Source organism: Mustela nivalis (assembly GCF_964662115.1).
Source record: "Mustela nivalis genome assembly, chromosome: 12".
In the NCBI taxonomy this organism is placed as follows: Eukaryota; Metazoa; Chordata; class Mammalia; order Carnivora; family Mustelidae; genus Mustela; species Mustela nivalis.
The window spans coordinates 103,199,875-103,224,822 of NC_139031.1; the positions used below are offsets into that span (position 1 = coordinate 103,199,875).

At 40.3% G+C, this 24,948-nt stretch overlaps 1 pseudogene across 1 annotated transcript; it reads left to right on the forward strand.

The window, feature by feature from the left end:
• Window positions 1–21,340: 21,340 nt before the first annotated feature.
• LOC309845017 (AP-2 complex subunit beta pseudogene) lies at window positions 21,341–24,733 on the forward strand (annotated as a pseudogene). Its single transcript has 2 exons — window positions 21,341–21,384; window positions 22,640–24,733. The product of its transcript is annotated as an AP-2 complex subunit beta pseudogene (transcript).
• Window positions 24,734–24,948: the final 215 nt, after the last annotated feature.

A 24,948-nucleotide genomic window follows, 5' to 3' on the forward strand; every position in this document is an offset into this window, starting at 1 on the left:
ATCTGTGAATGGTCAAACTAAATTCTGAAGCACGCAGAGGAGCCGAAATGCAGCTGCTAAGTTCAAGTGCACTTAAATCTTGAAGGCGTTCAGTCTGGCTGATGTGCGCAAAGCATGTGCTGGCGGATGGTATGTGTTCACTGACCATTAGCTCTTCTTCCTTAAATTACTTTTATGTACCTCATACATGGCTCGGTTCCCAACTAGTGCCTCTCGGGGACTCGAGCTTAGGAAATTCAGGAGTTTGTCAACCAGGTACTCATTTGATTTTTCATCTTACAAAACACTCTACGTTTTCCGTGATGCAGCTGTAGCCCACATCTATATGTGCATGACATGGTTAAACAGCAAACCCCCAGTGAGGCAGAGAGCAGACAGCTTTTAATCACAGCTGCAGCCAGTGGGGGGTCCATTTGAAAATGTGTCACAAGCAGTAACCACTGAGCACAGTCATAAGTGATGCGGGAGTGCCTCTTTCAAGCAGCACTCGGCTCAGGAGTCATTCTTCCCCTGCCAAAAGGGATGGCAGTCCATAAAAATCCTTTCTGCCAGGGCAAAGAAAGGATCTTCCAACAGGCACCAACATAGGTGCTTGCGGGAATGCAAGAGAGTTGCAATGGTACCATGCACAAGGACCTCTGCAGCAGCCTGCGGGAACGGAAATAGCTAAGAGAGGCAAAAAATAGAAGTGGCGAAGACATCTTGCTTAAAAATCAGAAACTGTCATGACTGCAGGCGAAGAAGCTGGGACTTCTCTGCAATTCTTTTATCAGCCCTGATAGAGGAAGAATGACTAATTCAATATGGAGGAGTGGCGAGTAGGTATTAAGAACAGGACATGGCGGGTGTCAATAGAGGTCAATCCATGACAAAGCATGAGGCTCATCAGAGACCCAAGAGCCAGACGCTGAGAAAAGAAGGAACAGGAGAAGCAGCTTCCATGAACAAAATCTGAACAAGAAGTTTCGCCATGTCCTACAATGAAAGGACTGTGATCAACATCACACCCACCAAGCGATGACTGAAATCCCAGCACTGTCAAAGAACAAAAATCAGTCCCATGTCTCAAAGGAAGAGAGATATTTCAGATGTATATAATGTCACCCAAACTGTGCAAGGCATTAGTCCCCCTTTGAGGGACACAGGTCTGAGACTCAGCAAAGCCGAGTGACTTGTCCCAACACAGCTCATGAGTGGTGATGCAGTATTTTGAACTTCAGTAGATTCATCTTTTAATACTGCCCAGTAGGCACTGGATGAAAAACTAAGGCTCATAAATTTAGTAACTCATGGGGTGTCCCAGAACTTGAATTATGAACCCTGAAGGGCATTAAACCCTGGATAACTGATTCCCAGAGCATGTTGTGCGTAGTGCCTTCCTCCCTGCAGAGTCTAAGAACAAAACACTTCTCTGTCCAACACTGCTCGTGTGAAATCTATGGGATGATACAGTGTAGTAGACAGGACATCGGATAGTGTCAAACTTCCAGGCTTGCATTCAGGTTCATGGTCTAAAGAAACTTAGCAAAACATTTGACTACCGATACCCTCAATTCTCTCATCTGGAAAATGAAAAGGTTGGAATAAAACAGCATTTCCCAAAGTACATTCCCCAGGACATTTGTCCCCCAAAATATTCTACTTAAAAGAGTTTTGCAATCATACCCGCATGGAAAATGCAACAGACGAGACTTCCAGGAAAGAAACCAATTCAGCTCTGCTTAACCCTGGCATTTCCCCAAATCATCTGAACGTGGAAGGACCTCTCCTTGTAATCTCTGTTGCATTGTCCACTGGATCTGGTGCCTCTTGAAACTCATTTTAGAGTTTCTCCTAAATTTACATTCACATTACTGCTAATGTAAACTAGAGCTCTAACTATCAATGATGCTGCAATAATTACCCGGAAGCCTTCAGCAAGTACACATCTGCCCGGTGCTTCCCACACTTTAATAACTTTTACCTACAGCTCATTTCTATATGGTCACATACAACTTAGCATATACTAACTGTCTGTATTCTCACTGTATACTAATTCCTGATGTCTTTTAATATAATTTTAAAATACAGATGTCCCTGTGCAGCTCAGGTCATGATTTGAGGTCATGAGATTGAGCCCCACGTCCAGCTCTGTGCCCAGCATGGGAATCTGTTTGGGATTTCCCTTCTCCCTATGCCCCTCCCCCGCTTGCACGCGTGCTCTCTCTCTGTCTCTCAAAATAAAAACAATTTTTTAATAAAAAAAAAGATATCCCTGTATATTTCCGTTGTAATCCCCCCTTTACCTGAAGAGCAGATATAGGACACTGTATGAAGGAAGAGGATTCAGTTTGGGCCTTCACTCAGCTGTCAGCAATAACCCCCAATAAACAAAGAGATAATTCAGCTAAAGGCCTGCAATAATTTAGCCAACAGAGTGTTTGTAAGCAGAATCATTCTCATTTGAGAAGTCAGAGAAACTTAAGATAGCAAGATGATTAACTCAGCAAAGCATCCGTGTCCAGTGGCACCCACGTGATGGAAACAGCCACCCCCATCTAAACCGAGCTTGAACTGGGTCCAGCATATTTTTATGTACATACAAACCAACTCTGAAGCAAGCAATCAGAAGATTTTGAGGGAAATGTAAACAAGACAGGCAGGTTTCACAAATCTGAGGAAACAATTCACTTGTTTGCCAAGTGCCAAAGTATGGTGAAGTGATGCTCAACGGAGCTATTTCTAGAATTCAATAGAAAAATTATATCCATTATAAAGAAAAAAAATGTATCAGGCCTTCCCCCATCCCCTTAGAAGACCACTTTTCAATTTAGAAAAAGGTCGATGCATTTACCTACAGCTCATTTAAGATGCAAAGACAGCACCATATTTTGTATTTAATTTCTCCTGCTGAGAAGAGGTAAAATCAAAATCACAGATAATTAAGAGGATAAAACTAGATTTTCATGGGTTTTGGGAAAGAAAACTTGAAGTGTGAATTTTGTTATCTTGATCATGAAGTCAGTCTTTACTTTCTTTTGCCAATTACCAAATATTATTAAGTCAGTTGGTTCTCATTTAAATAGTTAACGTACTGAAGAATCGTTCCTTCAAAAGTTACAAGGCATTTCTATAACCATGCAATATTTCCTCTTTTTAATAATAATTTGTAAAGACATTCTATTTTACTTTTAGAAATAAGACCATTGTGGGGCGCCTGGGTGGCTCAGTGGGTTAAAACCTCTGCCTTCAGCTCAGATTATGATCCCAGGGTCCTGGGATCGAGCCCCGCATCAGGCTCCCTGCTGAGCAGGGAGCCTGCTTCCTCCTTTCTCTCTGCCTGCCTCTCTGCCTACTTGTGATCTCTGTCAAATAAATAAATAAAATCTTAAAAAAAAAAAAGAAAAGAAATAAGACCATTGTTTATTTTTATATTTTTTCTACTGTTGTAAGTATATATATTTATTGTTGAAAATTCTGAAAATTAGTAACGATCAAAACACTAAAAATACCGTAAATTCACCCACTGCCATGTCTTTCATTTTAAATGTCACCTTCTAAACTGCGAACAAAAATTGTTTTGAAGAAAGCAGAAAAACCCGTTTTTAACAAATATTCAATAAATAGAAATTTACATTATAATGAATTTAATTACAAAGCTTACACAAACACACTCTTGTTCATCTCACAATAGATTTTCACAGTGAAATGTTGATACCAACCTGGGTTTCTGTCCTCAGCCCAAGGTTCCCAACTGTTAATCTATCTCCCCCACCTCCCCACCTCCCAGTGTGGCTGGGATATTATTGGACCCCATCCCAAAAGAAACAAGCTGAGTATTCTGTGCAAATCAAGCAGGCATTCAAACTTCAAAAGAAAGGCTGGGTTTGAGGGTAAATCACTAAGAAGGCTTCCCAAGAGCTCGTGGATGTTCTCTGGTTTTGCATCAAGCACCTGCATGACCACGAGTGAGTCACTATGTCTGCATCTTGGTTTCCATACCAACGGGGCTTTCTATTCTCAAGGGGGACTCTGCAAGACTTGAGTGAGGTGATGCACAGATAATGCACATGAATATGGTTAGAAAGATAGATGCATTGCACAGAAACACCACCTTCCATCACACCACCTCCCACACTGAGGCATCCAACAGACCAGGGTCCAGCTGCACCAGAAGTCTACGCTGCGGTGGATGCCGTGGTGTGCCTCCCAGAACCCCCTTCACCACCAGCACTATCTTCTCCCAGCTGCCACGAGTGCTGGCTGAGATGGCTCACAGCTGTGTCCTCCCTCAGGAGGCAGCCTCCATTTTGTTGTGTGGCCTGCAAAACTGAAAATATTTACTCTCTGTCTTCTGACAGGAAAGGTTTTCTGACTCCTGAGCTCCATCCTAGCTTCAGTCAGCTGCCTCAACCAATGCTCCTTCTCTGGGAGCTACCATTTCCTCAGAAAGACCCTACCTCAGGCTTGGATACCTCAGGCATCCAAATTCAGTTACCTCCATTCACCATCCACCACTCCCTCACCCTGCATTTTGCTGATTTGTATAATTGATATCAATATTCGTGAGATTAGGATCTTATTGACCAGCCTTACTGGAAGCTAGAAATGGGTTTTCATTTAGTTAGTCACATTCAAGATATATGCCCTAGCTAAAATATTTTAGGGACATTCCCCTTCCTTGAGTGGAATCAAAGGATATGAAGAACCTAGCAAGTCCTGCTGCCTCAGTGTTTCAGGCTAGAAACTGTCCCACATCCAATCTATGGTTCGGAGAATTCTAGCTGCCTGATGCTGTGAGAGAAACAGACCTTGCTTCTGAAATCTTGCCTTATCTGCCTTAAGAGAACTTCCAGGCATGCTGTGCTAGGTTCACCTAAAACGACAGATGGTTATAACTTCTTCAAGCTTTGAGAGAGGTTGAACGAACAATTTGGGCATTATCTGCTAGTAAAAGCATGCTCAATAAATGTCTGTATGTATGGCAATATCTGGCCTCAGAGCTTATTTTCATTCTAAGCAGGTGGCAAGGCTTTGGGGACATAGCAAGCCCTCATCCACCTGTAACCGTGACCGACTACCATATCCACCAGAAAGAACCCAACAGCTGTGTGTAAAAAGGCCATTTGCAGCACAACCCACCCTACTAGATATTGATCCCCAATTAGAGAAATGTTGTCTTAGGGGCGGGCAGGTCATTACAGAGTGAAATGGGGTCCCCTCTTCAGAAGATGGTCTAGGCAAATTAGACTCTTTCCTGCCCCACCAATCTCCAACACTCTCTCAGGTTTGTTTAGTTAAGGTAGATGGCCACAATCATGTTGAAAGGAAAAATAAGACTGCAAAATATCTGATTTGCCTGGATGTCAGAAGATGGTCTTTAATTTAAATGTACATATGGGCAGAGTCGAAGCATCTCTTGTCTTTTTGTGGAACTTCAAATAAGCAACCTCCTCCTCCCCTATTAATCACCACCCAGCGGCTCTATTTTTCTCCTAGCCCCACCTCCTTTTCACTATGCTTATACTTCTGTTGTTCAGGGTTAACTATCAACACATTTATGAGGACTCCAATTAAAGATAAGAGTATTAGACATGGAACTACATCTAAACAGAAACAAGCAAATAAACAAAACAGCTCATCAGTACCAACCTCTAAGTTGGAATAACAACGTAACCATCAGTCAAATGGGAGTCTGTGAGTTCTGGACTTCTAGAGTGCACTCAGACACAAATCTAGATCATCACCTTGAACCTCTATAGCTCTGAGTTCTTTTGGCCCCAAGAGGTTAAAATGATGGTGTGGTTGATGCTTCATGTATACTTACTTATCTGGGAAAAAAAAGGGAGACACTGCTATTGATAACTTAATAACGCCATCAATTCCCTTTCTGCTGCTTTGAGAAAAAGCATCAATAAAAGCTCTATTCAGGCTTTTTGAGATATGGTCTTCTGGTAATGGTGTTACATAGCGGTATTGACACCGCATATGCACACCCTCTATTCACACATTCTTCATAATCTGATGGCTTCAAATAGGTATCGGATTGAATCAGAATACAACTCAGATTAAAGTGAACTGGCATTTAGTGGTTCGAATGTACAAAGAAAGAACAACCAATCTCTGTCCTAAAAATGCTTTCTTTCTGGAGGTACTCACTACATATAATCTCAAACATTTGCAATCTTCTGCAGAAGTGGATGATGCCATAAATTCACAGAATGGAAAGACCTTGCCTCTAGTTTCAGAGTGTGCAAACTGAGCACTGAACTGAGAAGCCCTCAGGTTTTAGGGAGGGGCCTCCAGGACCTCCAAGAGAGGCAAGGGAGAACCAAAGCCTCCACTCCAAGCCTTGAACCACCATATTGGCTCCTCTCATCCATTTTGGGTGGAGTTTCCAATATACTAGGAGAAAGGGTCTCCGTTCTGCCCATCTTAACCTATTTGTGACGCATCACTGATGCAGTAAAATCATGACAGTTTCCCATTGATTAATCACTTCCTTTTCCAGAAGCCTTTGCCTCAAGCTGAGATGCTTGAGTTTTTTGTAGGTAAATAAGTCTCAGAGTTCTGAATATTGTGTCTGATACAAAATAGGCTTTTAATAAATGTGTTTGGATTGATTGATAGGTTGACTGATGACTGATTAATGACTGTGAGGAAGGCAGACAGGAAGGAAGGAAAGTGTATGTGGTACACATATGTGCACACACATACACACTGACTTGCATCCGGCTTCCAAAAATGTGAGTTTGATCTTGTGCGCTGTGTTACTTTATCACAGGACAAAATGGAAGAATTTAATATAGACACTGAAAAGGAATAAGAAAGCTTCCTCCCCCCATCTCCCCCAGGACTGAGGTTGAACAGGAGAAAAGCTACCACTGGCAGGAGAGATAAGATCTCCCAAGCAGGGCACCAATGCTGGAGCTTGGGGTGGCCCCAGATGAGCCCCCCCCCACCCCAAGCCTGGGCCTCTTAGGTCTGTCATTTCCTTTGTTCACCCCATAAGAATCCCCAACCCACCAAGGGGGGTCTAACACTGTTCCTACACAATTGGCTCTCATGTCATTCAGGGGCAAGTGTCGCCAAACCCTCTGAGCATATTAGAAAGAAGATTTTATTACAAATTCTCCAACTCCATCATTTTTCTCAGAGGCAAATACTCACTTAAATGAATAATACATTAAATACGGGGATCCATTTCATTCTGTTCTTCCAGCACAAATGGCAAAGAACACACAGTTGGGGCAAAAACCTTTTGATTCAAAAAATAGCCCAGTTCCCTATAGTTTCAAATTTCCATAAATAAATAGAAAAATCCATTCTGCCCCCTGCTGACAGACTAACATTCCTAAAAAATCCAGCTCTGAAACCTGACAGTCTCGGAGCACCTTCAGAGTTGGGTCAAAATTCCTGTTTAGCACCCCAGACCCTCCACACTCAGCCAGGGTACAGCTTTCCCCTGGTGGTGGCATGTGGGTAGGCACTGCTTGGCCAAAGAATGCATCAGCCACATCTTTCTAAGCGTTGTAAACATACTAGGGTGGTTTTCCCGCAGATGATGATACAATGTCAGCGGACCACCTGGTCTACCCCGCATAGACGCCCTCGCTCTGGCCCACCCCGGGCAGCGGTGGTCAGCCTCACCGGGACCTTGCAAGTCCCCAGGCCAGCACTGGCCACTGGGGCCAAGAGCCTGTGCTAGGGCCGGCGTCACTTGCTACTCCCCGAGGAACCTGGGGCAAGGGTCGTAACACATCTTTCTGCACAGTTTCCCTGGGAAAAAAGGGGAATAATAATACATGCCTCTCAAGATAGGTTTGCGTCTAAATAAATAATCCACAGAAAGTGCTTACAGTTGACCCGGTTGCATAGTTATAATCAGAGATGTATATACTGTTCTCTGTCTAGCAACTGTCCGGACAAAGACTGAGCGCGTGTGCATTTTTTTACAGAGAAACTCCTTCGTCTTCAGCACATTTTCAAAGGGATTCATGATCCATCTGCCAATCCCCCCATCTTCCTCCCAAATCAGGAGGGAATCAGAGCTGACAAGTAGGCGCCTGCCCCTGTACATCCTCCCTTTCCAAATTTTAGGGCAGTGCTTGGCACATACTAAGTCCCCGCTAAATATTCATTGATTTTATTTAAGAAAACAAAAATAAGGATCAATGCCTATAAATGATGGAAGAAAGGTCAAAACACGGATTTCTAAAAACTAAATTACTCTGACATCTTTTGAGAAGGAATTTATAAACCCCAAGCCCTTGTTATTTTAAGAAAGAAGTATCGGTCCACCGTCTGTAAATCTTACAGCACTGGATCCTTGAATTAAAATAGTCCCTTGGCTTTTAATTTTTCAGGGTTCAAGGTTCCTGTATCCGCGGTCTCTAAAGAAACCCTTCTGTTTCTGTTCAAAGGGCCATAGCCTAATTGATTTCGCTAATACGTGTTTTGCTTTTCTTTCCTCTCAGACTGCAGCAGCAGCGCCCGGACACGAATAATGTGGGTTGTGATGTTCGGTACCACCTCGCGTCCATCCGGACGCGCTCTCGGCTGGCGCAGCTCCTCGGGAGCTTTCCTCCCATTTTCCGCCCTGGGTCTGCACGGGGCTCCGCCTAGCCCAGCTGCTCCCTCTTCCTCCCTCTCTGTAATCCACTTGCCTTTAATATTCCGAGGGTGACCCTTGACTGTGCTTTACATGCCGCTCCAATTCAAAAGGCTTCTGAGCTTTTAAAAGGAGCCTAGATAACATAATTCCAAGGAGCGGGGGTGGGGAGGGAGGGAGGGAGGGTGATTGCAAAGATTAGCTAAATGTTCCCCTTCCTGAGGATTTGGGCTCTCACAAATCCTGAGCTGGGACGTTGGTTTTTAGGGGTTCTACCCACACCATCAGCTATCTTACTAACCACTATTAAAAATATTTTGTTTCCAACCCAAACTATAAAAAGAGACTTAGCTAAATATTCCTTTGAATCTCGGGTCTTCGAAATCGAGGGTGACTTTAAAACAAGGCTGGCTTTTATTAATATTTATTTATGTCCTTTTTAGTTCGCAGGATTGGGGCGATGGTCCTGAATCAGGGTGTACTCAGACAAGTCTACTAAGACAGGACGGATGTAGCTCGAGAAGTATTTTACTGACAATTCATCACGTGCCAACTGTTGTGCTGGGGACTGTGGGGAATGAAAGGATCAAGAAACATTTGCTACCATCAAAAATTCCGCCGTCCAGCAGACCAAAGCGAAGGAAAGAGAGTAACGGTATTCAGCGTCTTCTATGAGCCGAGTATACTTGCTTTCGCAGACGTAAAGTTTTCTCGGCATCCTCACGCTCCCGTTCTGTAAAACACCGATGTACACCCAGCACGTGGAGCACGTGTGCGCACACGCGCACACAACATCCTTTCTTGGAAGCACTGTTTTACGGACGCTACGAAGAAACACGCTATTCCGCCCAGGGATCTTCAACTGTCCTTTTCTGGACCTCATTCTTTATTTTAGGGAGCTATCTGGGAACTGATGACTTCCACAATAAAAATAAGTTATCAATACAGCCAACGGCAGGATCACTGACAATGAGGGCCTGCCCCTATGGTATAGATGAGCATCCGAGTTACTACTGTGTCACCGAATATTTTTAAAGAATCTCTTCCCTAATATCCTCAAGTACCTAGAGTATTAAGAATAGGTAACATGTTGGGGCGCCTGGGTGGCTCAGTGGCTTAAGCCTCTGCCTTCAGCTGGGGTCAGGATCCCAGCGTCCTGGGATCGAGCCCCACATCCGGCTCTCTGCTAGGCAGGGAGCCTGCTTCCCCCTCTCTCTCTGCTACCTCTCTGCCTACTTGTGATCTCTCTCTCTCTGTCAAATAAATAAATAAAATCTAAAAAAAAAAAAGAATAGATAACATGTTGTCAGAGGAAAACATCCATTTTTAACAAATCAGTAAGGCGCTCTCTCTCTCTCTCTCTCTCTCTCTATATATATATATATATATACACACACACACATACATATAATATACAATATATATAGATTTTATGTATATAATATATATACTATAGATGGGTTATGGTCTTTATAAACGATTGGCTCTTTTCAGTGGCTTTGGAAGCCTTTTTTCCCTATTCTAAACCCATTGCCATGAATTTGCTCAGACAAATCCTCAATAGATTGAAAATAGACAATTTCAACTCAGTGCTGGCTGACTTATCCCAAATCTGATGGGTAAGTGGGTCTACTCCAATGACATCCATGTACCAGGGGTACACAGTCCTTTCTCCTTCTGCTCCACTGACCTTCTGTATTCTTCCTCTACATGCCCATGCCTTTGGCCTAAAAAGTTTTCTGTCTCCTGCACAAAACAAATGAGACAAAGATTGTTGTCAGGTTCCGTTACTTCTTACCTAACTCCAGCTATGGGACCCATGTCTCTAATTCCCTGCTGGGCAGCCCTTTAGGATCTGGGGTCCTGGCTCTCATCTTTCAGGGTTTGCTTGTGGGAGCTCATTTCCTTGGTATGTCAAGCAAAGCTGCAGAGGACTCCCTTAAAAAGAAATCAGCAAGAAATCATCTTATTGGTTAAAAACAAGCAGAAAAGTAAATTAAAATGAGCACTGAAATAGCTGGGAAACCAATTTCGAGTTTTTTCAATACGAAAATAGTCAATTACAATCAGTTTTTAATAATCGAATACATTTGTTTTTGATCCGGTGGAAAACGGTTTGCTTTGTTGTTGTGAGAGAATTATGGGAGATTTTTTCCCCCTCCCCATTTAACTTTGATATGGGGGAGTGTTTTTAAATGCTGGTAATTCATTTATTTGACAAATATGTATTGAGGGAGTGTTGCTTGCCATGCCATTCACTCTTCAAGGTACTGGGCACAAATCACAGAACGAGACGGATCACATGCAGGCCCTCACGCACTGAAATGAGCCTGGGAGACCGACAAACACCGTTGAGGCAGTACCACTGTGCTGGAAAGTGGGAAGTGTTATAAGCGGAGATAAAGCAGGGTCAAGTATGCAGAGGAATGTGGGTGTGTAACTCATGTAAGAGGAGAGAAGTCACACAGATAAGGGAGCGAGGGGAGGCTCTGGAACATCATCAGGGGATAGTGAGAAAACAGCCCTGGTCTGGGAGTCTGCTTGGTGGTCTCCAGGGACCAGGAGGTCAAGGTGGCTGAGGGCAGGTGGGTGGGCGTGGTTGCAGGTGAGGCCAGAGAAGTAGCCAAGGGCAAGATCAGGTGGGGTCTTCTGGGCTACTGTGGGGACCTGGGATTTAATTCCCAACATGAGGAGAAACCATCTGGGAATGGGAAACCATTCCTAGCATGAGGGGAAACCAAGATGTGACAGGATCTGATTTACCTTTCAAAAGGCTGCTTCGTGGGGGAGACAGGAAGGAAGCATGGAGGGACAGACCTTGTCATTTGGGTACTAAATTAAAAACAAAAAACAATTTAACAACTTCACTGAGCTATAATTGATATTTTTAAAGCTGCACATATTCAATGTATGCAATTTGTGAATTTGAACATATGCATACCCAATATGCGTACCTGTGTAAACCCAACCCCACAATATATGTAATAAACCCATCCATCACCTCCCGAAGTTTCTTTGTGGCCCCTTTTCCAGACAAAGTTTTCGTTAGAAATAAAGGATTGCAATAAACCATAAGTGACTCTTAATCTCATAAGACAAACAGGGTTCCTGGGGGAAGGGGGGCCGGGAGAGGTGGGTGGGGTTATGGACATTGGGGAGAGTATGTGCTATGGTGAGTGCTGTGAAGTGTGTAAACCTGGCGATTCACAGAGCTGTACCCCTGGGGATAAAAATACATTATATGTTTAAAAACATTTTTAAATTTAATTTAAAAAATTAAACACAGGATTGCAGAAGGCATGCACTCAAATCTTACAAAAACCCAAATTTAAGCCACATTTTTTTTCTCACTACCTTATCACACAGCCTTTCTGTCAACTTAATTTCTTTTGAAAAATGTATCAAATGAACCGTCTCTTGGCTTTAGCTGCTTTGGTAGAACCTGTACTGGCTGTCTGCTTGCTCACCTGTGAGGCCTGACGGGATTGTTACCGAAGTGCCCCTGGGCAGGGGAGGGCAGGTGCAGCCGGGAGTGGCCAGGTGAGGAAGGCGGGAGTCCCCAACATCACTGAGTCGGTCCTTGTGAACACTCGACTGGATAGACCCCAGTGAAGTTTTAGAAAAGGGACTTTAACCTGAGTAGTTCTTTCATCTAAAATAATATCTGTTACTTCCCAGTGGGGCTTAAGGATGACACATGGAAAAAGACCATCACCTACAGGAGTCTCGGCATTAAGGCCCCTCCCAAGCCTGGGAATGGCTTTGGAAGCAAGTTCTTGTGGTCACTTGGGTTCTCTGATCTCCACAGGATAAAAATCACCCTTTTCAACTGTTAATAGCTTGCACGGACTTCAGTTTGGAAATTTCTGCTCTTCAAGTCCTCTTCATAAGGCAGCTTTGGGTTCTGTGTGCCTTTCTAGCCTCCTCTCCAGTCTACGCCATCTCTCTGTCGCCATCTGCTCTGGGATGGGCGTGTCGCTGAGATTCTGTGTGATTCAGGGCAAGGGCTTGGTCCCACTCTCCACAACCCCCAACTGTGAGTATCAAGTCCTGGGCATCAGACCCAGCTGGGGCAGGTCGCAGGGTTAGGTTCCTGGACCCTTCCTCACACCTGCCAGTCAGTGTTGCAGAGGGAGGGGCTCAAAAATCTACACTTTTTTTTTTTAAGATTTCATTTATTTATTTGACAGACAGAGATCACAAGTAGACAGAGAGGCAGGCAGAGAGAGAGGAGGAAGCAGGCTCCCAGCTGAGCAGAGAGCCCAATGTGGGGCTCGATCCCAGGACCCTGAGACCATGACCTGAACTAAAGGCAGAGGCTTAACCCACTGAGCAACCTAGGCAACCAGGAATCTACACTTTTAACACGTTCCTCAGGAAACTCTTCAGAACATTTACATGCAAGAACTCCCAACATAAGGGCATATCCTAAGGACCCAGCCGGAGAGCAGAAAGCATCACCAAGTTTCCCCCACTTTTCAGAAGGAAGCATGCGGTAGCACTACCCAGATTCATAACTTTGACATTGGAGAAACCCTCTATGAATGCCTCTTATTCTGTCCTCTGAGTCATACAATTTGAGGTCTTGAACTGTTTATTTCATATTCTCGGTATTTCAGATTTTATCTTTTATCCTTTGAAAATTGTCGTTCATCTTGACAGTTATATTTCGAGTTCCATTTTTTTCATTCATTTCTACCTTGACTTTTAGTTTATAATTATGTAATGCATTGTAGGAGTTTTTGAAAATTATCTCTCTATATTATATATATGCATAATATGTGTATATGCACGCACATATATAGTATGTCTGTATACAATTTTTGTCATCTTGGTTCATACTTTTAGATCCACATTGCATATACAAGTTAGTGTCCTGCTTTTGTAATTCCTTTTTTCCTTCAAGAAATATTTATTGCAGACCGAACCTGCGCTACCAGCTGACAAACAGGGAGCCAGCTGGACACTACATTCGCCTTCACAGATATTATTATATAGAAACCATGTTCTCAAATTCAACATTATCCAAAATTGTGATCTCAAACAGCTAAATAGTTTTTACTGATGGATGTGCCTTAATTTATTTAATTATTTTCTAACTGCAAAATATTCTGGGCTGTGGTCTTTGAAATGGGATCCCTGCACGCTAGGAACTAGGCAAACCAGTGGAGTAAGTAAGGCGCAGGAAGAAAGTATTAAAATTTCGATTTTTATTTCAACTTTTTCAGTTCTATTTGGGGTATGTTTTTAAGTGGTAAAAATAAATGGTACCAAAACCCATAAACAAAAAAACTTACATACATTAAAGAATATAGCAAAAATTATTTTCATCAATAAAGCTGAGTTATCACAAAACCTTGGAGTCCCTTGATTTAAGATGTGTCCAATTATTCACACAAAAATAAAATTTTGACAGTTTTAAATATATTCTCAGGAGTGAAATTACAGGTAAAAGAGTGTGGCCCATTGCCAAATTGCTTTCAAGGTCAGTTGGTGGGAAATTTATGCTCCCAGTGTATGAGGAAGCTTCTCTTTTATATTATATATATTTTTTAATTTTTTCTAATTTATTAGATGGAAACTGGTATTTTATTACTGTTTTAATTTGCATCTTATTAGCAAGGTTAAATTTTTCAAGTTTATTAGCTAATTAAGTTTCTTCTTTCATAAATTACTCACATCCTTTACCTGTCTTTCTGTTAGGGTCTAAGTATTTTCCACATTGAACTTTCTATAGATACAGAGTACAAGAAAGAACAGCTGACACTTACTTTACTCTAAGTATATACTTTATTTCTAGCCCTCTCAACAAACAAGAGTGTTATTATCCCTGTTTCACTGATGATGAAATTGAGATGAATGAAGTTAAATAACATGTAAATTGGCAGTTATCTTGATTCCAAGCTGTAAGAATTCCAAATATTTTTTCTAGAATTTGTTTTTCCCTGTGACTTTTTTGATGTTGATTTTTAAAGAAAGATTTAAAGAATTCTTATCCAGTCATATTTATCAATTCTTTCCCTTATGCCCCATTCTATTGCCTTTATGATGAGAAATCATCCATGAGAAGGCATATTCACCAATATTTTTTTTATTTTCTATGGTTTTTAGTTTCAGTGTAAGTCTAGAATCTGTCTGGAATTTGTGTGAGCATATGGCATTAACTGAAAATGTTAAATTTCCCCAAATAGAACATTTTTAGATCACAACTAATTGAGTAACCCATTTGATTATTATGCTTTTTTTTTCTTTTAATCAAAAACCAAGTTCTAATGGAATCTAAGGGAACATTCTAATAGAACTCAGGCCTGGTTTTGTACGATACATATGTGTGACTACACATAATACCATATGTATGTATTAAGCATAAAAATATACAACATATATAATATATACATTTTAGAAATTATATTAAGATATATTTATACGTAATTGTATGTGTATTATATATTATGTAATATATATATTAGAGCAAAAATCCTCTGTACTATATTCTTCTTTTTCAAAAATTTCTGCATATTCTCAGCTGTTTATTTTCCAGGAGAAATTTAGAATCATTTTTGTCACATCTGAAAATTTAAAAAAGGAGAAATAAATTCTTTATAATACTCAGTGTCATCACCAAGAAATATCCTTTTTCTTCATTTATTTAAATTGTCTTTTATTATTATCAGTCGTGTATGGGGTTTTTTCATATTTATTACAGACATTTTCCTCCAAAACTTTCCAAATATTTTGTTTTGTTCCTGTTTTGAATAAAATCGATTTCTCTGTCTATAACAAAGTTTTGTATATGGTTACTGCTCTTATATAGAAAATATGAGGAGTCAGCCATTGATTTTATCTTATTTTTATCCCCTAGTATTTCTTGTCTTGAATTCTACTTTATGTTTTTTAAATTTTACTAATAAACATTTGCTTTTCCTTTGCTTTTACCATTTTTATAATATTTTATTTTAGTTAAGCTTCCTGTTACTAAGATGTTTGGATTTTTTTATTTTAATTTTTTTTTTTAGTATTTTATTTATTTATTTGATGGAGGAGAGGGAGAAGCGGACTCCCCGCTAAGCAGGACATCCTGTGGGGGACTCAGTTCCGGGACTCTGGGATCATGACCTGAGCTGAAGACAGACACTTACCTTGAGCAACCCAGGTGCCCCTGTGTATGGATTTTTTTTTTTTTAACGATTATTTATTTATTTATTTGACAGGGAGAGACAGCAAGAGAGGAACACAAGCAGGGGGAGTGGGAGAGGGGAAAACAGGCTTCCTGTGGAGCAGGGATCCCGATGCGGGGCTCCATCCCAGGACCCTGGCATCATGACCTGAGCTCTGAAGGCAGAGACTTAAGGACTGAGCCATCCAGGCACCCCTGTGTATGGATCTTTTTAATGCAAATTTGCAGTTTGTATCTCATGAATAAATTTAAAATATTTATGTTCATTTATCAGTATATTTGGTCTTATTTCAGTTATCTCAGCATTTGTTTTCAGTTATTTATAATTTTATAATTTTTTATTATTTTTATTTCCACTATATTTAATTATTATTATTATTTTCCATTTTATTTTAATTTTTTCAATTACTCTTCCTCTTTATTTATCTTGTCTGGTTTTTGTTTTATTTCTGTGTGTTTGTATTGATCTTTGCTAGAAATTTAAAGTTTTATATCCTGCTTTTAGTCCTTTAAGTGGTCACTATTTAAAAATTTAGAAGTATATATATTAGGTTTTCATTTTTAACTATCGTAGTTGAGAATATAATGATACCAGTTGAGAATATAATGATACCAATAAAGCACCACCTCTCTTTAAGATTTTTTTTTAAAGAATGGTTTCATATAGCTGTATACAACCACTCAAGTCTTTAACTTAGCATTTTACACCAAATTTACTATTATTATAGAAGTTTTTTGTATTCTGCAACTTTTTATTTTTATTTCTTTTCAGCATAACAGTATTCATTGTTTTTGCACCACACCCAGTGCTCTTTCAATATTATTTTGTCTTCGTATTTAATTTCTTAACTATTAAATATATAACATTTAATATTTAGTCTACTCTATATTAATTGGGTTCTAAGTTCAATAGCAGCCCAAGTTCAATAGACTCCCCTTTTGAATCATCTTTCATTTGCCTTTTACTAATTTCTAAAAGAAAATTACACATGCGATATATTGTCCAAGTTCTTATTTATCTGGTAATATCTTTCCAATGCCTTCCCACATTGAAGGTATCTTGACTGAGTAAATTTCTTATACTGCCACTTGAAACTCTACAGAGATTCTTCAAATATCCCCTGAAATTTGCTTTCTAAATGGGAACGTTTGAGACTTACCCAGTTTTGGTTCCTTTGTAAAAAACTTTATTTTTGTTTGTTATCACACTCTTATAAAATTATTCTGTTTCTCTTTGTTATTAAAGCAAAAAAAGTTCAAAGACCCAAATGGTGGGTCTCTTTGACCAATTTTCTTAGAACTGAGAGAATCCTCTCAATCTTCATTTCTTGGGTATTTTTCCACCATTCAGTTTCAAGTTTTACATCATTATAGCAATAACCAATGCTTTAAATTCTTTCCATTTAGTCTTCAGGAAATCTTAGACTGTTGTCCACTTTCTGTCCTTTATAAATGATTATCTCTCACCATTTTAAGGTCCTCTTGCTCTGGTTCTGTTTTGCAAGAGTTTTGTTGAGTCTCTCCCTATACACTCACTTAATTTGTCAATGGGAAGCCTACATGTTGATCCTCTAATTTTGTTAACCAAGTGACCTAATACTAATGGATTTTCTAAAGCCTTCTTCTGATTCATACCATAAATCACATCTCCAAGCTTGTTTTTATTGAGTGTTCATAATAATGTCCTTGCCCCATAGCATCTTTACATAAGTCCAATATTATAATTTTTTTCTATTTATCTGTACCTAAAAAGAAAGCTATCCAAGCTATTATTTACTAAGCCAAAAGGTGACATTGGCCACATTTTCCAAGTCCACATAAGTGGATCCCCGAACCTGTTTCTCAAGATTACAGTAACCAGGGGTTTGCTTACCGGAGAGCTCCTGGCTCATTTGCAGTGTCTTGTAATTCTTCTTCTTTGTGTCTACTCTGTTTGTTTCCCTGCCATGACCATTCTCCCACAAAAGGCTCTCTATCTATTCCAGCTCTCTGGAGTTTGACTGACACTGGATCTTCTGCTCCCTCTGCTTGACCGTCCACCCCTCTGATGTCCTACGTGAAAAGTGCTGTCACTAGCATGCGGGACTCGTGGGCTTCTGCTTCTCTCTGCCGCCACTCGCTGTCTTCATGGGTAAACTTCCTAGTGCAGGACAGAACGGCCAATTGCCTTCTCCCTTCCACTTTCTATGCTGTTATTTTTGGCAATAATATATGAAAGGGGAAAAAAGAGTGGAGGAAGGTTCACAGTTTGATTCATGTTCAAACTGTCTCAAATGCGATATGCCATGAAAAAAGGGACACCTTTCAAGTTATTCCATTCAGCAGTTCTCAAAGGACGGTCAGCAAATCCCCTGGGGTCCCTGAGACTCTTTCAAGGTAGCTGCAGGGTCAAAATCATTTTCATAGTCATGCTGTAATGTTGCGACGCTAACTACTTCGTGGTAATGTTAGACGTCATTTGCCTTTTCACTGAGTTGTCATTCATACTCATGACGCAAGAGCAATGGGGGACAAAATTGTTGGAGGCTTGTCATAAATCATAATAATGGCACCAAACTACGCTTGTAGTATCCATGAACTCACACTAAAATTAAAGAAAAAAAAAAAAGAGAGGCGCTTGGGTGGTTCAGTTGTTAAGCATCTGCCTTTGACTCCAATTATGATCTCAGGGTCCGGGGACGGAGCCTCGAATTGTGCTCCCTGCTCAGCAGATAACCTGCTTCTCCCTCTGCCTTCGCCTTGTTGCTCTCACTGCTTGTGCTTGCTCTCTCTCTATCAAATAAATAAATAAAATCTTTTTAAAAAGTTAATTTTACTTAAAAATGTCCTTGATGGAGCAGCAAAAATGTTAATATGATTAAACTCCAAGCCTTGAACACATATTTTTTTTTCTAAGTACGCATGAAGCACCTTGGCTGCATACCAAAGTATAATGATTGCTTCAAAGAAAAGTACTTGCATGATTATTTGAGTCATACACTTGAAAGACCAGCAATAGACAAACTATGGTTTTTCAACCTCGGGTATTTGGCAAGCAGACTTGGGGAGGGGAGTGAATGAAATGAGCTTGTCACTTCAAAAAAAAACCAACTGAAGGTATGTGTTTCTAAAGAGAAAATTAGAATTTAAGAAACATATTTGCCACCAAAAGTTTAAGAACTGCCCAATACTTAAAGCTTCTGATAAAATAAAGTAGTGATATTAATTTTTTTATTGTGCAATGAAATGTTTGAAAAACCTGCCAAACACACTAAATCGATATTTTCCAGATGACCAATGCATGATGCTGCAAAATTATGCATTGGTAAAAGGTCCTTTCCAAGCACAAGACAGATTAGTGGATTTTAATGTTAAAGAGCAAAAATGGTGTTAGTATGGCTTTTGGTACTACATTGCAATGAAGCTTTATGAAAATGCCACTTGTCAGATTTTGGTGTATCAAAGAATAATCACAATTGACCTAGAAGGCAACTAAAGTACTCCTTTCCTTTCCTATCACCTATCTGTGTGACACTTGATGTCTTCATAAATCTCCACCAAAGGAACATAGCACAATAGAATAAATAGAGAAGCAATGGTCTTCTATAACATTTTTATTAAAGAAAATTATCAAAATGTAAAACTGTCACCCTTCTAAATTCTTGTATTTGAAAAATAGAGTTTTTAATAATAAAAACATCTATGATGACACCTAACTTTATTATTTCAAATGCATTTATATAAAAATTAAATGTATTAATATAATTTTTCAAAATCTCCTCACCTTCTATTTCTAATTTGATAAACATCAATAGATGTTATCCACATAAATAAAAACTCTTTGCGGCTTTTAGTAATTTGTAAGATTGTAATGAAGTCTTAAGATCAAAAAGCTTGATCTTAAGACTTCATTACAATCTCTCGTTTTGCCTCTGTGGATTACCTGCTCTAGACATCTTGTATAGAAGGAGTCATTCCTTATGAGACCTTTTGTTCCTGACTTCTTTAGCTTAGCACAGTATTGGCAAGGTTATTCAACTCATAGCATGTGTTAGTATTTCTTTTCTTCCTAACGCTGAATACTATTCCATTGTATGAATTATCTACTGATGGGTATCTCGATTGTTCCTTTTTTTTTTTTTTTTTTTTGGCTGTCGTGAGTAATGTTGCTATAGACGCTGTGTACAAGTTTTTATATACATATGTTTTTACATCTCTTGGAAATATACTTAAGAGTATAATTATAGGATTATATGGTAAATATATGTTTCACTTTGGAGGCAGAGGCACTGCTACTGTTTTCCATAGCATCTACGACATTTTCTTCTCCCACCAACAATGCATACAGGTTCTGATTTCTCTAGATCTTTTCTAACACTTGTGATTTTCCACTTCTTTTTTTTTTTTTTTTTTTAAACCGTAGGCATCCTAGTGGTATCTCATCGCGGTTCTGAGCAATTGAAAATGTTTGTATTATTACACCTATGAATGAAATCTGGTCATTCACTTAAACTATTACATGCAAGTCTGTGAAGTTTTTCAATCAGCCTATGATTCTTTTCTTGGTTCTCCTGAGCCTTCTAGAATACATATGCATTTATTTATCTGAGAACTTGGTCTCAAGGACCTTGGCATGCCTTCTCCCTTAATTAAAAGCTTTGTCTTATCTGTAATATCCCAAAATTCTTCTTGGAGCTTATGATTTGAGTTTCTATGTGAACACATAAGAATGACTGGCTCATTCTCTGAAAAGTCATGGAAATGATTATGCTGTTTCATTATTTCCATACTGTTTTGTAAGCTTACCAAAAAGATGCCACATAGAACATTCCAAGAACCTCTGTTTGCTGTGACAGCATCTGTCTGAAAGGTGTGTATTTTTACATTTTTATTTTCCTACTTCTTTGAGACTGTTTCTTACCCTTTCAGGAAATTAAACACTTGACTTTCATAAAAATAAATATAAAAAATAAAATGGGTGCCTGGGTGTCTCAGTGGGTTAAGCCGCTGCCTTCAGCTCAGGTCATGATCCCAGGGTCCGCATCAGGCTCTCTGCTCAGCAGGGAGCCTGCTTCTCCCCCCTCACCCCCGCCCTCTGCCTGCCTCTCTGCCTACTTGTGCCTACTGTCTGTCAAATAAATAAATGAAATCTTAAAAAAAAAAAAAAAAGATTTTAAAATGAAGATTCTGAGTGTTAGTTTGGAGTCAGGAGCCATGAATACCAAAATTAACAAAACTCCTTTCCGAATTACAAATTACCCACAATTTGAATTTTCATAGATCTTCCTTTCATCATTCAAATTACATGAAAATGTTAATGACTATTTGCAATGCCAAACTGATAAGTAAGTTAACCCCATACATATCTAATCATATAAAAATATTTAATTTCCCTAAGACTTTGCAAGTATTAGAATCATCTAAAACTGTTCCTTGTAGTTTCAGTTTTCCATGGTGATAGATTCACTCATCCCCAAATCCTAGTCCTTGAGAACCTGACAATGATGAAATTCTAGAAACAAGAATGCAGACTAATGAAAAAAGATGATTTCCCAAATTCCAGGGGGAGATACAAAGCAGCTGCAGTGCCTGTGATGGGTGATGAATTGAAATCACTGCAGAAATACACTCCTACAAGGTAGGCACTCTGAGGTGTGCAGGAAACTGCCCTGTGTCTGGACTACTCCTGATACGTCAGGATTCACCACTAAGAATCTTACACGTTTTCTCTTCTAATTTCTCTTTTAACTCCCCCCTCCCCTCAGTAGCTCCTTTCACTATCCCAGTTCATCCATAAGACTTTGGTTGACTCCTAGCACAGAATTCACTAAGATGCTCGTGTATTGCTCTCTGGAAGACCAAGTCACATAGAGGAAGTGCAGGTGGTTTAGAGAAGAGCATATATGCTGGAGGATGCTATGCTATAGGTACCTTTAAACAAAGAGCAAATAGACACCATTACTGGCTTTATAGAACGATGAGAAAATCCAAAAGTTGGAAGAAGAGAAACATTAAATTGAGTCTACCAGACTTTATAGTCTGAGGATCTGTTGGGCACAAGAGGCAGACAGATTCTATTCATTAACCTCACTGGTTAGCCAGGAGCTGTGGACAGGAAGACTGCTGGAGACAATACCGATCGTCATCCGGAGTAATAAACCAACATCTAGTGTGAGCCTCCCTATGTGAGGAATAGACTATGTTAGAAAACACTTACCATAAAAAACACCACAAATCACTGGGAAAGGAAAAGAGTTTCAGTGAATGATTTTGGAAAAATGACTACTTGGGGAACTCTCAACTGAAAATCTCCTTTCACATTAAACCTAAAATAAATTCAAGGAGAATAAAAAGCTAAACATAAAAGAGAAAACTAAAATAAAAATACAATAAAATGTGAAAATTAACAAGTCTTAGAATAGGGAACAATTTTCTAATCATAAAGCAGTGAAAAAAAAAAGAATTAAAAATCACAATATCGAGGAAACCATTACAACACCGCTCCGGCCGTGCTCTCTGGCTGCTGCCACCACCCCTGCCCTCGCCTCCGGTGCATATTAAAGATCCAAAACCATGACTGACTGACTCCAAGTACTTCACAACCAATAAAAAAGGAGAAATATTTGAATTAAAGTCTGAACTCAATAATGAAAAGAAAGAAAAGAGGAAGGAGGCTGTGAAGAAAGTGATTGCTGCCATGACTGTGGGAAAGGACGTTAGTTCTCTGTTTCCAGATGTAGTGAACTGTATGCAAACTGACAACCTGGAATTAAAGAAACTTGTTTATCTCTATTTGATGAACTACGCCAAGAGTCAGCCAGACATGGCCATCATGGCTGTCAACAGCTTTGTGAAGGACTGTGAAGATCCCAATCCTCTAATTTGGGCCTTAGCAGTCAGGACCATGGGGTGCATCTGGGTGGATGCGCCATCAAAGTGGAGCAATCTGCAAAACGTTGTGTGAGCACATTGCTTGATCTCATCCAGACCAAAGTAAATTATGTGGTCCAAGAGGCAATTGTCGTCATCAGGGACATCTTTCGCAAATACCCCCAACAAGTATGAAAGTATCATTGCCACTCTGTGTGAGAATTTAGACTCGCTGGATGAACCAGACGCCCGAGCAGCTATGATTTGGATTGTAGGAGAATATGCTGAGAGAATGGACAATGCAGATGAGTTACTAGAGAGCTTCCTGGAGGGTTTTCATGACGAGCACCCAGGTGCAGCTCACTCTGCTTACTGCCATCGTGAAGCTGTTTCTCAAGAAACCATCAGAAACACAGGAGCTGGTACAGCAAGTCTTGAGTTTGGCAACACAGGATTCTGATAATCCTGACCTTCGAGACCGGGGCTATATTTATTGGCGCTTCTCTGAATGGACCCTGTCACAGCCAAAGGAGTAGTCTTGTCTGAGAAGCCACTGATCTCTGAGGAGACAGATCTTATCGAGCCAACTCTGCTGGATGAGCTGATCTGCCACATTGGATCTTTGGCTTCCGTGTACCATAAGCCTCCCAATGCTTTTGTGGAAGGAAGTCATGGAATCCATCGCGAACACTTGCCAATACATCACGGGAGCACTGATGCAGGTGACAGCCCTGTTGGCACCACCACTGCCATGAACCTGGAACAGCCTCAGGTCATCCCCTCTCAAGGTGACCTTCTAGGAGACCTTTTAAACCTTAACCTTGGTCCCCCAGTCAATGTGCCACAGGTGTCCTCCATGCAGATGGGAGCAGTGGATCTCTTGGGAAGAGGACTAGATAGTCTGGTGGGACAGTCCTTCATCCCCTCATCAGTGCCTGCAACCTTTGCTCCTTCACCTACTCCTGCTGTGGTCAGCAGTGGTCTGAATGACCTGTTTGAACTCTCCACGGGAATAGGCATGGCACCTGGTGGATATGTGGCTCCTAAGACTGTCTGGCTGCCTTCAGTAAAAGCTAAAGGCTTAGATATTTCCGGAACATTTACTTACTGCCAAGGGCACATCTATATGGAAATGAACTTCACCAACAAAGCTTTGCAACACATGACAGACTTTGCAATCCAGTTTAACAAGAATAGCTTTGGTGTCATCCCTAGCACTCCTCTGGCCATCCATACACCACTGATGCCGAACCAGAGCATTGACGTCTCCCTGCCTCTCAACACCTTGGGCCCAGTCATGAAGATGGAACCTCTGAAAAACCTACAGGTGGCTGTGAAAAACAATATTGATGTCTTTTACTTCAGCTGCCTCATCCCACTCAATGTGCTTTTTGTAGAAGATGGCAAAATGGAGCGCCAGGTCTTCCTTGCCACATGGAAGGATATTCCCAATGAAAATGAACTTCAGTTTCAGATTAAGGAATGTCATTTAAATGCTGACACTGTTTCCAGCAAATTGCAAAACAACAATGTTTATACTATTGCCAAGAGGAATGTGGAAGGGCAGGACATGCTGTACCAATCCCTGAAGCTCACTAATGGTATTTGGATTTTGGCTGAGCTACGTATCCAGCCAGGAAACCCAAATTATACGCTGTCACTGAAGTGCAGAGCTCCTGAAGTCTCCCAGTACATCTATCAGGTCTACGACAGCATTTTGAAAAACTAATAGACTGGTGCGGGGCCCTCCGGCCACACTGTGATTGGTGCAAAGCCAAGAACTCTTAACTGGAAAAAGTCGTATTGCCGTGTAGAATCTGAACCCAAACACACTGAGGCCGCCCACCAAGGTAGTGACTAGTGTAACCTGTGCTAACATTAGGGCACAACCTGTTGGATAGTTTTAGCTTCCTGTGAACATTTGTAACCACTGCTTCGATCACATCCCACCCCTGCCACCTGCCACTACGATCTGTCCTTACTTGTGAGCTTCTCCATAGTGTGCCAATGGCTGGCATTTTTGAGTGTAGTTTGATATTTTGTAATTGAGAGCTCATTTCAAAAGCAGAAAAAGACAAAAAATATTAAAGCAAGGAAAAGTGTCACTGAAAAAAAAATCACAATATCAATTTACACAAAACTTGAATTTCTTTGTGTTAAAAACACTCTAAAACAATTATGCAAATGATAGGCTGAGACTGATAACTTCAGCTTGAATAGATTAAAATCACAACCTACCATTTTTTTCAAAATTAAAAAAAATTAATTATTTTTTTGGTTTTAAAATGAAGGTGTAAACATGATGCTTCCCCAATTAGCTATTTAAAGGCAT